We start from the raw sequence: 12,997 nt of genomic DNA on the forward strand, positions 1-12,997 counted from the left end.
TTATACTTTTATGAAGGTGACAGCATTTGAATGCTTAATGCTTTTTTTGTGAAAACTTTGACAAGAAGGTTTAAGATGGGCATGTTGGGCAGCAGTATCCTGTCTTTCATATTAAAATCAAACAATGAAAATCTTGATATAGTATTTTTTTTCTTGCTTGAATTATTATCCAACATGACTTCATGATAGTACTTCTGTTTAGATATTATTACAACTCAGTCTCTGGCAGGTTAAACAATGTGACATTGAAAATCCAAGGGAAGGTCTGTAGCTTGTGCTTTTTATTTAACACTTCAGGAGCAGGACACTGCCTACAAAATCTAGCTGTTAAAATATATTCCATTATAGTTTTTGAAATTGGAGATCACAATTACACCTACTTTTTGCAAGTTCAAATGTATATCAGTCCTGTTCTACAAAACTGAAAGAAGTGGGAAAATTGAGATGAAAGACATTATTATATTTGAGAAGAAATCATTCTGTTTTAAACAAGATGCACAAATGGAAACAGGAAAAACTGATCAAGTTATGTAATTTTTGACCATTAGAATTATGAAAATGTATAGGACCAAGTCTTTCACGATTTAGTTTGATAAATGTTACAGACATAATTAATTAAACACCTACCTCTTATGAATCATGAATCAGTAGAAGTATTAAAATTTGGCAGTGTTTTGAATGAACTCATTCTAAACTGTAGAAAAGGGCTATAATGGAAGATGGCATTGCACTGCAGTTTACTTCTCTATAATGCAGGAAAAATAGTATCTGTTTTATGAAAGAGGCCTAACATTAATTTCATTGAATAGTACCTTGGGCTTTTACATTTATAATATATTAGGCATTTTCATTCATGAATTTTGATATTCTGTATATATAATTAGATAAAGCTCTTTAAAAATTACTCTTCTGATTACTCATGCACCTACAATCAATTAAAATTACCAAACCCAATTTTCATTTTAGGAGCTTTAATCAATAATCATCAACATTAACCATATAATTGCTTTTTACAGGGATTTAAAAATAGCAGACAGGAAATTAACAAGACTGCATTTTTGCTCAACAAGCAAAGCAGTAAAGAAATTTATTTTAAAATACATCTTATCACTGTATGTTTTTTATTTGGACATGTAGAAAAAATCTTGGGATAGATGAAATAATAGTTGTTTCTAATTGTGTACTGCACAGAGACACCCACAGTTCCTCTTTCTTAAGCCATCTCCATGTTGAGACTTTCCCTGCGACTTCAGTTATCTCCACTCTTCTTCTCCTTAATAATGTTGAGTAAGATTTCTATACAGTGGTTGACCTGTGAGACTTCTGAAATATAAACTCTAGTCTATAAGAAGTGCTTATAATGTGCTAGGGAAATCTGAATAGTCACTCCAGATCTGTCTTTGTCATACCTAAGATTTCTTTTACTAAGTGCCTAGGCTGTTGGCAAGCTCTTACTAAGGTGGAAGATCTCTTACTTTTCCTGAATTCTCTTGTAACTGCTTTAGCAGTGGCCTATGGTACTTCGTATTGACATCAGCAGTGCCACCCATCTTCTACAACCTTGTTAAAACTACTCAAAATGCACTCCAGTGTTCCTTGTTTTGGCCAACAACTTATAATAAGGTGGTTCTGCCTTGCCCCATATGTACTAACTAGATGGACTTGGCGCACTAATTGATTCAGGAACATAATGCAGTGGGCTTCAGCCTTTCATAACTCTGCACAGGTGATCTTCCATCTAGTTCCCGTTTCCATCTTGTGAAGATTTATTGTGTTGTAGATTTAATTTTAAATTGTGTGCATTAGAAGATGAGAACAGGCCATTCAGCCCAAAAAAAGCTCACTAGTCCTATCCACTTAATTCTTCTAAAAAACATCAAGTGTAGTTTTGAAAGTCCCTAAAGTCTTACCGTCTACCATGCTACTTGGGAGCTTATTACAAGTGTCTATGGTTCTCTGTGTAAAGAAAAACTTACAAATGTTTGTGTGAAATTTACCCTTAACAACTTTCCAACTGTATCCTTTTGTTCTTGATGAACTAATTTTAAAATAACAGTCTCAATCCACTGTACTAATTCCCTTCGTAATTTTAACCTTAACCTTCTTTTGCTTAAACTGAAAAGGATCAGCTCTTTTAATCTTTCTTTATAATTCATCCCCTGTAGCCCTGGAATCAGCCTAGTCCTCACCAGTGCATTATAAAGCTTGAACATAACATCATGCTATACAACCTAACATTTTGTTCGCCTTCTTAATGGCTTCTTAACAACAGAAAGTGAATGAGTCTGAGTAATTTCTGAATCCATTGTATATTTGTGGATACTTGGTACAAAATCCATAAACAGACTGGGAGACATGTACACATAAAGCCAGTAAAGCCCTAACTTCGAGGAGTCTTTTAGAATGCTAACTAAAATAATTTGTTGAAAAGAAGAGATTTATGGGGTCTGTTGATGTAATAGTCATAATAATAATAATAGTCATGTAATAGTCAAGTAATAATAACAACAATAATAATAATAATAGTCATGTAATAATAGAGTAATGGGAAGTGTGGAAGAGAGGTGAAGAAGAGAGTGCAGGCAGGGTGGAGTGGGAGGAGAAGAGTGTCAGGAGTGATTTGTGACAGACGGGTATCAGCAAAAGTGAAAGGGAAGGTCTGCAGGACGGTAGTGAGGCCAACTATGTTATATGGGTTGGAGACGGTGGCACTGACCAGAAAATGGGGAGTCAGAGCTAGAGGTAGCAGAGTTAAAGATGCTAAGATTTGCACTGGGCGTGATGAGGATGGACAGGATTAGAAATTAATACATTGAAGGGTCACCTCAGGTTGGACGTTTTGGAGACATAGTCAGAGAGGTGAGATTGGATTGGTTTGGACATGTGCTGAGGAGAGATGCTGAATATATTGGGAAAAGGATGCTAAGGATAGAGCTGCCAGGTAAGATAAAAAGAAGAAGATAAGATGAAAAGAGGATGTGGTGAGTAAAGACATGCAGGTGGTGGGTGTAACAGATCAAGATGCAGAGGACAGGAGGATATGGAAAAAGGTGATCCATTGTGGCGACCCCTAACGGAGCAGCCAGAAGAAGAAGAAGAAGTTGATGTAATAGTCATACACAAAATAATTACTATTTGTCGCTGCTGTTAAATTTCTACAAGCTTTAAACCATGAGCTGTACTCACAGTACTTTTAGTTATTAATAACTAGACAAAGAGCCCGTTTCGACAACGTAAGATGAAATGGGCACAAGTGCAATAGTAATAAGTATAAGCACCACAAACCTGATATAGGTGTATTGAATGAATGCGTAATTGAATCAGAATGCGTAATTAGGCCTCAAGCTGTAGTCGAAATCGCCTTTCAGGCCTCTAGAGCTTTAATTGAAGTCGCCTTTCTCTTTGAATTTTTGCAGCTGTAAATCCGCCATCTGCCGCGATGTTGGGGTTGGATGTCGGTCGAAGTCGCCTTTCACTTGGAATTTTCGCGGCCGTAAATCCGCCGCCTGCCGTGATGTCGGTCTCGTAAGGTTTTTTGGGCAGCTGCACAGAAGGCGACTGCGCATTCGGCTTCGGACGGACGTGAGTGAGTGAGTGAGTGAGTGAGGAGGCTGGCGAATTATGTATTAAGATTATATGATTATTTTTCGTGCATTGTTTGTACAATTGTATTGCAGTTTTATGGCCATTGTTTATTTTTATTGTTATGTCAATGATATCATCGCCCCACCATTTTAAATCGGAAATCAGAAGATTCATAGCCATATTGTGTTTAGCAATGTCTGTTGCCACAAACATGACTTCTAGCATCTCTGTGCATGATGTTACCATGCAATCACAATAAGTGATGACATTGTGATAACACGAGTATCCAGAAGTTTGAATTTTATGAGATTCTTTTTATGCTTTTTTTTTTTTTTTTCTCAAAGATTTTTGGTTAGGGCTTTGAGGCGCTAGTTCTGGTTTTGACCTCTGCTTTGTTTCTTTTGGCTAAACAGTTCTGGATCAAAGTTTGGGTGTTGATGGATTTAGATTTTTAGACTTATTGTTTGTTTGTTCTCTGACTATGACTTTTGCCTTTTGCCTTTTGTTTCTTCATCTCCTGGTCAAATAGTTCTTTCAAATATTCACCTTGGGCTTCTTTCACTTTTTTTCTGTGATCTTCCACCTTGTTTACATGGCCTTCTGTATTCTGTATTATTTTTTACGTAAAATCTGTTATGTGTTGTGTGGAACCTAATATTAGATTTATCTTATTTTAGCACTTGGGACTAGGTGTTTGCTAGTTAAGTCATGAAAGAAGATGTGTTTAACTTTTCACGTGACTTCAGCTATAATGAATTATTATTATTATTACCTTTTGTAGCTTTCCTGAAATATGCTTTGATTCTGAATATTATGTTTGTTTCCATTTGTTTAATTTATCCATTATATTTGAATATTTGCACTCTATTTGCACTCTCTCTAAAGATCTTTGCCTGTCTTTTCCTTTCTATTCAGTAAACAAAATATTTTCTTTGATTTGTAGTTGCTGAGGAGAACTAAACTCCATTGTTCACACTAGCCTTGTGCTGGTGTATGACGATGCGGGTTTTCTCCACGCTCCCATCGTCCTTCTGGGAGCCCTTCAACCCAACACAGTCGGTAATGTCACTGATAAGCTTGGTAGTGAGTATAACAATGAAGCAAAAGGGATGGTGTAAAAATGCCAAGTGCTTTTATTAAAACAAAACAGTGTTCAAATAAATAGTGCAGTGCTTCACATCTTTAAATAAATAATCCATAAAAACAAGTGAAAAGTGGAGGTTAAAATCCAACAGAAAAAAAAATCCTTTAAAACAACGAGGTTAAAACAATGGCTGGAAGCAGTCTCTTTAAAAATACAAAGCCCAGTGCCTTCTATTACTGGTGACTCCCCCGTTTCTCCCATCCAGGCTCTGCACCAGGGGAGTCACCCTACATGAAGCTGACCTTCTTTGCTCTACTGGTCTGGTGGCCTTCCGATCCCTGGCTCCGGTTCTGATCACCTAGACCGAGACTTGGGCTCCCCAGCGACCAGGACGCCCACACTGTGGCTTCTAATCCAAATTTCCGACTCCCGCTGCCTTCGCTGCAGCGAGCCAACCTTCTCCCGGTCACTCCTGCTCCAAACAAGTCCTCAGCAGGAGCGACCACCACCGTCGGCCCTCGGGTGCTTGGCAAATACCCCACTCGGGCTTGCCTCTCCCAACTGCTTGTTATCGGCGTGAGCCTACGCTCGCTCCTTCTTCTTCTCTCCTGCACCTGCTTCTCCCTCCTGCTTCCTGCCGTCTTCTCTTCCTTAACCTCCATCTGTCTTTTCTTTTTCTTTTTTTCGATCCCCTACTAGCCGCCTCACACTTCTGTATCTCACGGGGACGTGGATCAGCTGTGGCAATCAGCAGCTCCCGGGAACAATTACGGATGCGGGCGACTCCTCACCTGTGCACTTAAGCGAAGATTGCCCACATCACGAATCACCCCAGGAACCGATCTGCCACACTTACCACGCCCCCTCTCTAAGCCGTGAGTGCGGCGATTATTTATTTAAAAAGTGGCCTTTGACATGAACTGTGGACCCACTACACCACATGGTGTTGACTGTTTAACTCCACCATAAAGAAAAGAAAAAAAATACAGTCCTAGCTTATTGTATTTTTCTCTATATCTTTCACCTCTTTTAACATTTTTAAAATTTCATTTTATATCCTTGATGAATAACACAAAAGCCTTTCAAAATTATTATTTATTAAAAACAAAGTTACAAGCAAAGGATGTTAATTGGTGTTTGTGTTTTCTTTTACTTTGTACCCACCCAGTATTACTTTCATTAGGTTCGCAGTGCACAAGCAAGTGAGAAACATGTTTTTCATTTGTCTATTTTTTACTGTATATAGAAATAAACAACTATGAAAAAAAGTAGCCGTACTAAAAGTAATAATAGACACCTGTGCAATCATTAATTTTCTTATACTGTTTCTTCCAACTGTAGGGTCGCAGGGAGCCAATACTAATCCAGATTGCATTGAGCATAAGGCAGTAACCAAATATAGGTGGGTTTTAGATCATCATAGGGCCGATTTTAAGTGAACAATTAACCTAACAATTTTAGGAGGTCTAATTTAACTAGACCCAAATAAAACTTGTACAGACACACGAAGATAATGCATACTCTACAAAAATTAGTGACTAAATTTTAACCACAGGACTCAAGGGCTGTGAAGCAACAGCTTACTACGTTGTACTACTTTGCAATACAGCAATAAAACTAGCATAACTAATAGTGATGAGCGAAACAGCCGAATTGCCCCTAAACTTTGTTTAACAACCATGCAATGTAGAAGTCACTAAAATTAGCTAACATGCAACAACTCCTGGGGAATCTTGAAACTAAGATTAAAACTGCCATATTACCAATTAAAACTATAAAATGACATTAAAAACTCAGAATCAATGTCTCCATGATGGGACAGTTAACTTTGTGAGCTGGAATGTTAAAGGCCTGAATCACGAATTAAAGAGAAAGAAAGTATGCTCTCACCTAACAGGCTTAAACGCTAAAATAGTATTTTTACAGGAGACCCACTTACTAACCAAGGATCAGTGCAGATTACAAAAAGACTGGACTGGCCAAATGTTCCATTCTAGCTTTATAAAGAAAACTAGAGGGGTGGGAATTCTCATACATAGAACAGTTCCATTTGTAGCATCAGAGGTAGTGTCGGACCCTGAAGGGAGATATGTGATGGTCATGGGCAACTTATATAACAGTAAAATGATTTTGATAAATGTTTATGCACCCAATGTTGATGATAAGGAATTCATGCAAAATCTATTTGCATCCATTCCCAATGTGAACACTCATAAAATTATAATGGCTGGGGACTTTAATTGTGTTTTAAATCCACTCTTAGATAGGACTCCTGTGACAGGGGGGACGACATCTAATACTGCAAAGATAATTACACAGTTTTTAAATGATCACAACTTATCAGACCCCTGGAGGTTTCTTAACCCAAACTCAAGAACATATTCGTTCTACTCACCAGTGCATTATAGCTACTCAAGAATTGATTATTTTTTTATAGATAATAATTTCCTGCCTACAATTAAATCATGCAAATATGACACAATTGTTATCTCTGACCATGCCCCTCTAGTCTTGGAGCTAAAATCAATAAGCCCCTCGTACTCACCTCGCAGATGGCGTCTTAACCCTCTTTTATTGGCAGACGAGAACTGCACAGAATTTATATCCAAACAAATCAGCTTCTTCCTAGAGACAAACACGTCTACAGAGGTTTCTGCAGGAACACTCTGGGAAACTCTAAAGGCCTTCCTAAGAGGCCAGATTATTTCATATCTTTCCCATAGAAATAAATTAGAAACCAAGAAAGTGTCAGAGCTAAGAAATGAAATTACTAGAATAGATGAAGAACAAGCCAGGCGTCCAAGTGAAGCTCTTCACAGGAAAAGGCAGGCCCTGCATACAGAACTTAACATCTTAACAACTAAAGAAACTGAACAACGTATTTATAAGTCTAGACAGCATTACTATGAACACGGAGAAAAAGCTAATAAGCTTTTAGCTCAACAAATTCATAAACAAGAAGTTCACAATGCAATACCAGTAATCACCAACAAGAATGGAGAAGAAATCATCGACCATAATAAAATAATGCACACATTTAGAGATTACTATAAGTCTTTATATTCCACTGAGCCCAAAGAAGACAACACGCAATCTAATGCATTTCTGGATAATTCACAAATACCACAAATAGATGCTTTAAGTGCTGAGGAACTAGATAAACCTCTAACGCTAACAGAATTACTAGACGCTATAAAGTCACTACAAAGCGGGAAATCATCAGGCCCTGATGGTTACCCCGTAGAGTTTTATAAGAAATTCTCCACTCAGCTAGCTCCACTCTTATTGGTAACATTTACAGAAGCTAAAGACCACCAAATACTACCTCAAACATTTCGACAAGCATTAATCACCGTCTTCCCTAAACAAAATAAGGACTTGTTACAATGTGCATCATATAGACAATTTCACTCCTGAATAATGATGTTAAGATACTCTCAAAAATCCTAGCTAGAAGGATGGAGAAAGTGCTGCCCTCAGTAATATCACAAGATCAAACTGGATTTATTAAAGGCCGACATCTATCTTCAAATCTCCGACGCTTGTTTAATGTTATATATTCACCAGCAAAATCAAACACCCCAGAGATATTACTATCATTAGACGCAGAAAAGGCATTTGACATGATCGAATGGAATTACCTTTTCACTGCATTGGAGAAATTTGGGTTTGGCCCGAATATTTGTGCTTGGATTAAACTACTGTATACCAGTCCAGAAGCTTCAGTTTGTATTAATAAAATTTGCTCAGACTACTTTAAACTAGAACGTGGTACCAGACAAGGATGTCCCTTGTCGCCACTGTTGTTTGCAATCGCTATTGAACCACTGGCGGTTCACTGCCGAAATTCTCATCAGATAAAGGGGATTGTCAGAGAAGGACTGGAACAGAAAATTTCTCTATATGCAGATGATATGGTCTTATATATATCAGACCCAGAAAACACTGTCCCTGCTGTTTTAACAGCACTAACAGAATTTCAAAAGATATCTGGTCTTAGAATTAATCTGAATAAAAGTATACTCTTTCCAGTGAACTCACAAGCATATAATATTAAATTAGACACCCTACCTTTTACCATAGCAGATCAGTTTAAATACCTAGGGGTAAATATCACAAGTAAACATAAAGCTCTTTATCAACAAAATTTTGGCGTCTGTATGGAAAAAATTAAGCAAGACTTGCATAGATGGTCAACCCTTCATCTCACTCTATCCGGAAGAATTAACAATGTTAAGATGAATATCCTTCCTAAACTTCTCTTTTTATTTCAAAACATTTCAATATATATCAATAAATCGTTTTTTAAACAGATTCAATAATAACCTCATTCATTTGGAACTCAAAACACCCACGTATCCGAAGAGCGACCCTACAAAGACCTCAGGCAGAAGGTGGCATGGCTTTACCTAATTTTCAGTTTTATTACTGGGCAGCAAACATACAAGCCATAAAAACCTGGACAGAAATAAATGAACATACACAGGCTTGGTCTGCAATAGAAGTAAAATCCTGTAGTACTTCTTTATATTCCCTGCTCTGCTCTCCAATAAATGAAAGTTATCGCAAATATACTAATAACCCAATTGTGCTTCACTCACTCAGAACATGGAACCAATTTAGAAAGCAATTTAAGATGGAAAATCTTCTATCTGTGGCACCCCTGCAAGAGAACCACCTCTTTTAACCCTCGCAAACATATCCAGTTTTTAATATCTGGAAAAGATTTGGGATTAAATTGCTCAGAGGTCTTTATATAGATAATATCTTTGCATCCTTTGAACAATTACATTCCAAATTTAACCTTCCAGCTACACATTTCTTTCACTATCTTCAAATTAGAAACTTTGTCAAACAGAACCTACCCGATTTTCCTCATCTCGTACCCTCCACCATGCTGGACAAAATACTGCTCAACTTCGAGGACTTAGACACCGTTTCTGCAAGGAGTCCCTTCCTTTTAAAGATCCAAGAGGACAATGGGAAAAAGATCTCTTAATTAATATATCAGAAAAGGAGTGGAAGGTAGCAATGCAGAGAATTCATTCGAGCTCCATATGCGCAAAGCATAGAATTATTCAACTCAAAATTATACATCAAGCTCATCTGTCTCGCTTAAAACTGTACAAAATGTTTCCAGGGCAAGATCCAACCTGCGAACGCTGCAACCAAGCTCCTGCCTCACTGGGTCACATGTTTTGGGCATGCACCAAATTAACATCATTTTGGACCAAAATTTTTTAAGTGCCTTTCAGACAGCCTTGGTGTCACAATCCCTCCTAACCCACTAATAGCTGTGTTTAGTGTTCTTCCAGATGGATTTGAAATGGATAACGACAAGCAAACTGTGATTGCATTCACTACACTTTTGGCACGCAGACTGATTTTGTTAAATTGGAAGAATCCTAACTCTCCTCTAATAAGTCAGTGGGAAACCGATGTTTTGTACTATTTGAAATTGGAAAAAATCAAATTCTCAGTTAGGGGATCTGTACAGAATTTTTTTCAAAACCTGGCAGGATTTAATCAATAATATTTTAGAATAAGAAGAAATAATTATTTCCGCCTTTCTTTTCCTTCTCCATTTATCTTTTTTTGCCCTATTAAACTCTTTTTACAAGCCTTAAGTATTACTCCTTTGGCCATGCCGTCCTTCTCAGGGGTGGGGTTTGATTTGCTTTCAATCCTTTTTTTCGTAAAAATTGATCTATATGTATGGAATGATTACAATAAAATTAATAAAAAAAAATTACAGGTTGTAAAAATAACCTAAGAGAGCAATCTTTCTTTTGAATATCATAATGATTCACATATGGTCATAAAGTACAGAGTCTCTGCTTAAAAGGGTTTGTTTTTTTAAGTCCAACTTCAAAAATCAGACCAGATCAACATGGTAGGAGCATCATGCAACCATGATTACAGTTTTCAGATGCAGTGAGGATATTTATTTTTCTTTTTCTCCTGGACTAATTCAGGACTGAAATTGAATAATGGCTATATTAGATGCTACTCTAAAAAATGCTACACACCATTTTGTGCTGGAGCTCCCTCCACCATGTACTATTTCCACCACTCTGTGCGAAAATTGTAGATTGTAAAATACTTCCTCACATCATTACCATCTTCAACCTTACAAGTGTGGATGAAAAATTAGACTTAGGTATCACCTAGCCATTAGGATAAAGTGTTTTCCTTTCCATATTAAAATACACCATCTTAAAGAAATGGCATAAAGGGTTAATAAATGTTCAGAAACCTTTTCAGGCATATCAGGAAACCAGATAAAGGTCAAGTGTCAAAGACAGAGATGTAATACACAAAATGTACAGAAATACACCTAAGAAATAAGCAGATGTGTTATAAACCACCAGCATGGACAGTTGTTACATACACAGAAATTTCAAGGGTGGTGGCTCAACCCAAAGGGTATAAGAAGAATGAATATACTTTTATTTTCTATAGCTTATTTGGGTATAAACCAGGGGTCTGCAACCTTCGCTATCAAAAGAGCCATTTTGCCCCCTCTTCCTCCAAAGAAAAATAGTCTGGAGCCGCAAAACATTACACAGCTTATAAACTTTTAAAAGTTTTAATCTTTTTTTAGACTTTACATGTTACAACCACGGAATACAACAAACAAAAGTGCAGTGTGCATGTGTAGGCCTACTTTGAAATAAATTAAACTGAACTATGCAGTCCTATTTGAGTCCTTCCTATACCTGTGCAAAATTAAAATAAAAACTAGCCCACTTTAATATAAATAAAACATTTAGCTGTAGCTTAGCAGCTTTAAAAAGGTAAACATAAAATTCCATTTCAGTGTGCTCTCATCCTCTTCAGGTTTCCCTCTCAGCCAGCAATCAACTGAAGCACATGAACATACAAAAAAACCTACATCATCTCCGGGTCTGAAATGAATGTGTTTTTTTTTTCTGAAAAATAATAGCCTATTAAATGCTATTGTTCTCACCTGTTTAATGTGACTTCTGTTTCTGAAGTTTGCTGCAGATCATCTCTATGTCGGGGCTGTACAATGTGACTTTGACCTTCACACAGGACTGTAGGCTCTCATGTGTGAGGCAGGAGCGATATTTGGACTTTATGAAGTTCATGCTTGAGAAAACTTGCTCACATAAGTATGTTGAGCCAAAGATGGACAGGACTCCAAATGCATATTTTTTCATGTTCATATACGTTTCGGGAATGGCAGTCCATGTGTCGAAAACAAGTTTGTCGGTTTTGGGGAGGTTTTCAATATCACTCCATTTGTGCTCTTTAGCGAGAGTAGCCTTCTGACGGGCGACTTCTTCAAGATCCGCTGTTAGGCATTTGAACTTGGACACCCATAAATCTTTATCCGCTATGTCGGCCAGTTCAATTTCTAGATCGGGCTTACTTACTCCTGTGAATGCGGATGTGTTCAGCAGGGATGGGTCGATGTCCAAGGGTGTGACAGGTGAGGAGAGAGTGTTTTTTTCCTTTCTGAACTCACTGAATCTTTCTCTAAGTGCAGCTTGCATTTTCTGAACAATTGGTTAGTGCAGGGATCGCACACTCCAGAAGCCGCCTGCAGGTAAAGGCGAGGGCTATAGATGTAGATGTGACGCATATTTTAGTTGACAAATTATAAATAAATAAATAAAAATAAAAATTAGATGTTAAAATGTATAACAATAGTAGTAGTAGTAGTAGTAAATAAATACAACTTAAATTACGAAATTGCCATTATTCATTTTCATGTTTTTTTTTTGTCAAGGCCAAAGGGAGCCACTACAAGGAGGCTGAAGAGCCGCATGCGGCTCCAAAGCCGCGGTTTGCTGACCCCTGGTATAAACCAATGAAATAATCAGAGTAGAAAATTGGTCTCGTCCGTTATGGGAGATGGACGTCTCAAGCGGAACTCCATTAGCGGCGGGGTTAATTTTTCCATTTTTATCATCCCGAGGTATCCTGTATTTACCCAACTCGAGCAAGTTCCATTACAGTATATGCAAGCATATATAAACATGACCGGTAAGGAAGGGGCTCAGATAGAAATGGAAAAGAAAACCAAAGCTACACCCAAGCCTAGATAGGCATCAAGTCCAAGTCCATCCTCAAGGTATGGCCTTACAGAGACTGACCCGGAGCAGACGGGTGAAAGCACAGATGTTGACATGTAGACTAAATATCCTTGCGATGGCAAGAAAACTATTAACAGCGTATGCTTGGGTAATATACTGATGTCGGAAGAATAACAACACTCTCTGAAGCTTCTTGACCAGGGTGAAATGCAGTCTTTTTATTATAAAAAAAAAAAAAAAAAATCTTTTACATGCACACCACCGT

General features: G+C 37.6%; 1 protein-coding gene across 1 annotated transcript in view; it reads left to right on the forward strand.

Annotated features, from left to right (window-relative positions):
* Window positions 1–12,997, forward strand: part of uggt2 (UDP-glucose glycoprotein glucosyltransferase 2) — a 638,028-nt gene that overhangs the window by 87,974 nt on the left and 537,057 nt on the right. The window lies entirely within an intron of this gene.

Source organism: Erpetoichthys calabaricus, chromosome 4, assembly GCF_900747795.2.
Source record: "Erpetoichthys calabaricus chromosome 4, fErpCal1.3, whole genome shotgun sequence".
Taxonomy (NCBI): domain Eukaryota; kingdom Metazoa; phylum Chordata; class Cladistia; order Polypteriformes; family Polypteridae; genus Erpetoichthys; species Erpetoichthys calabaricus.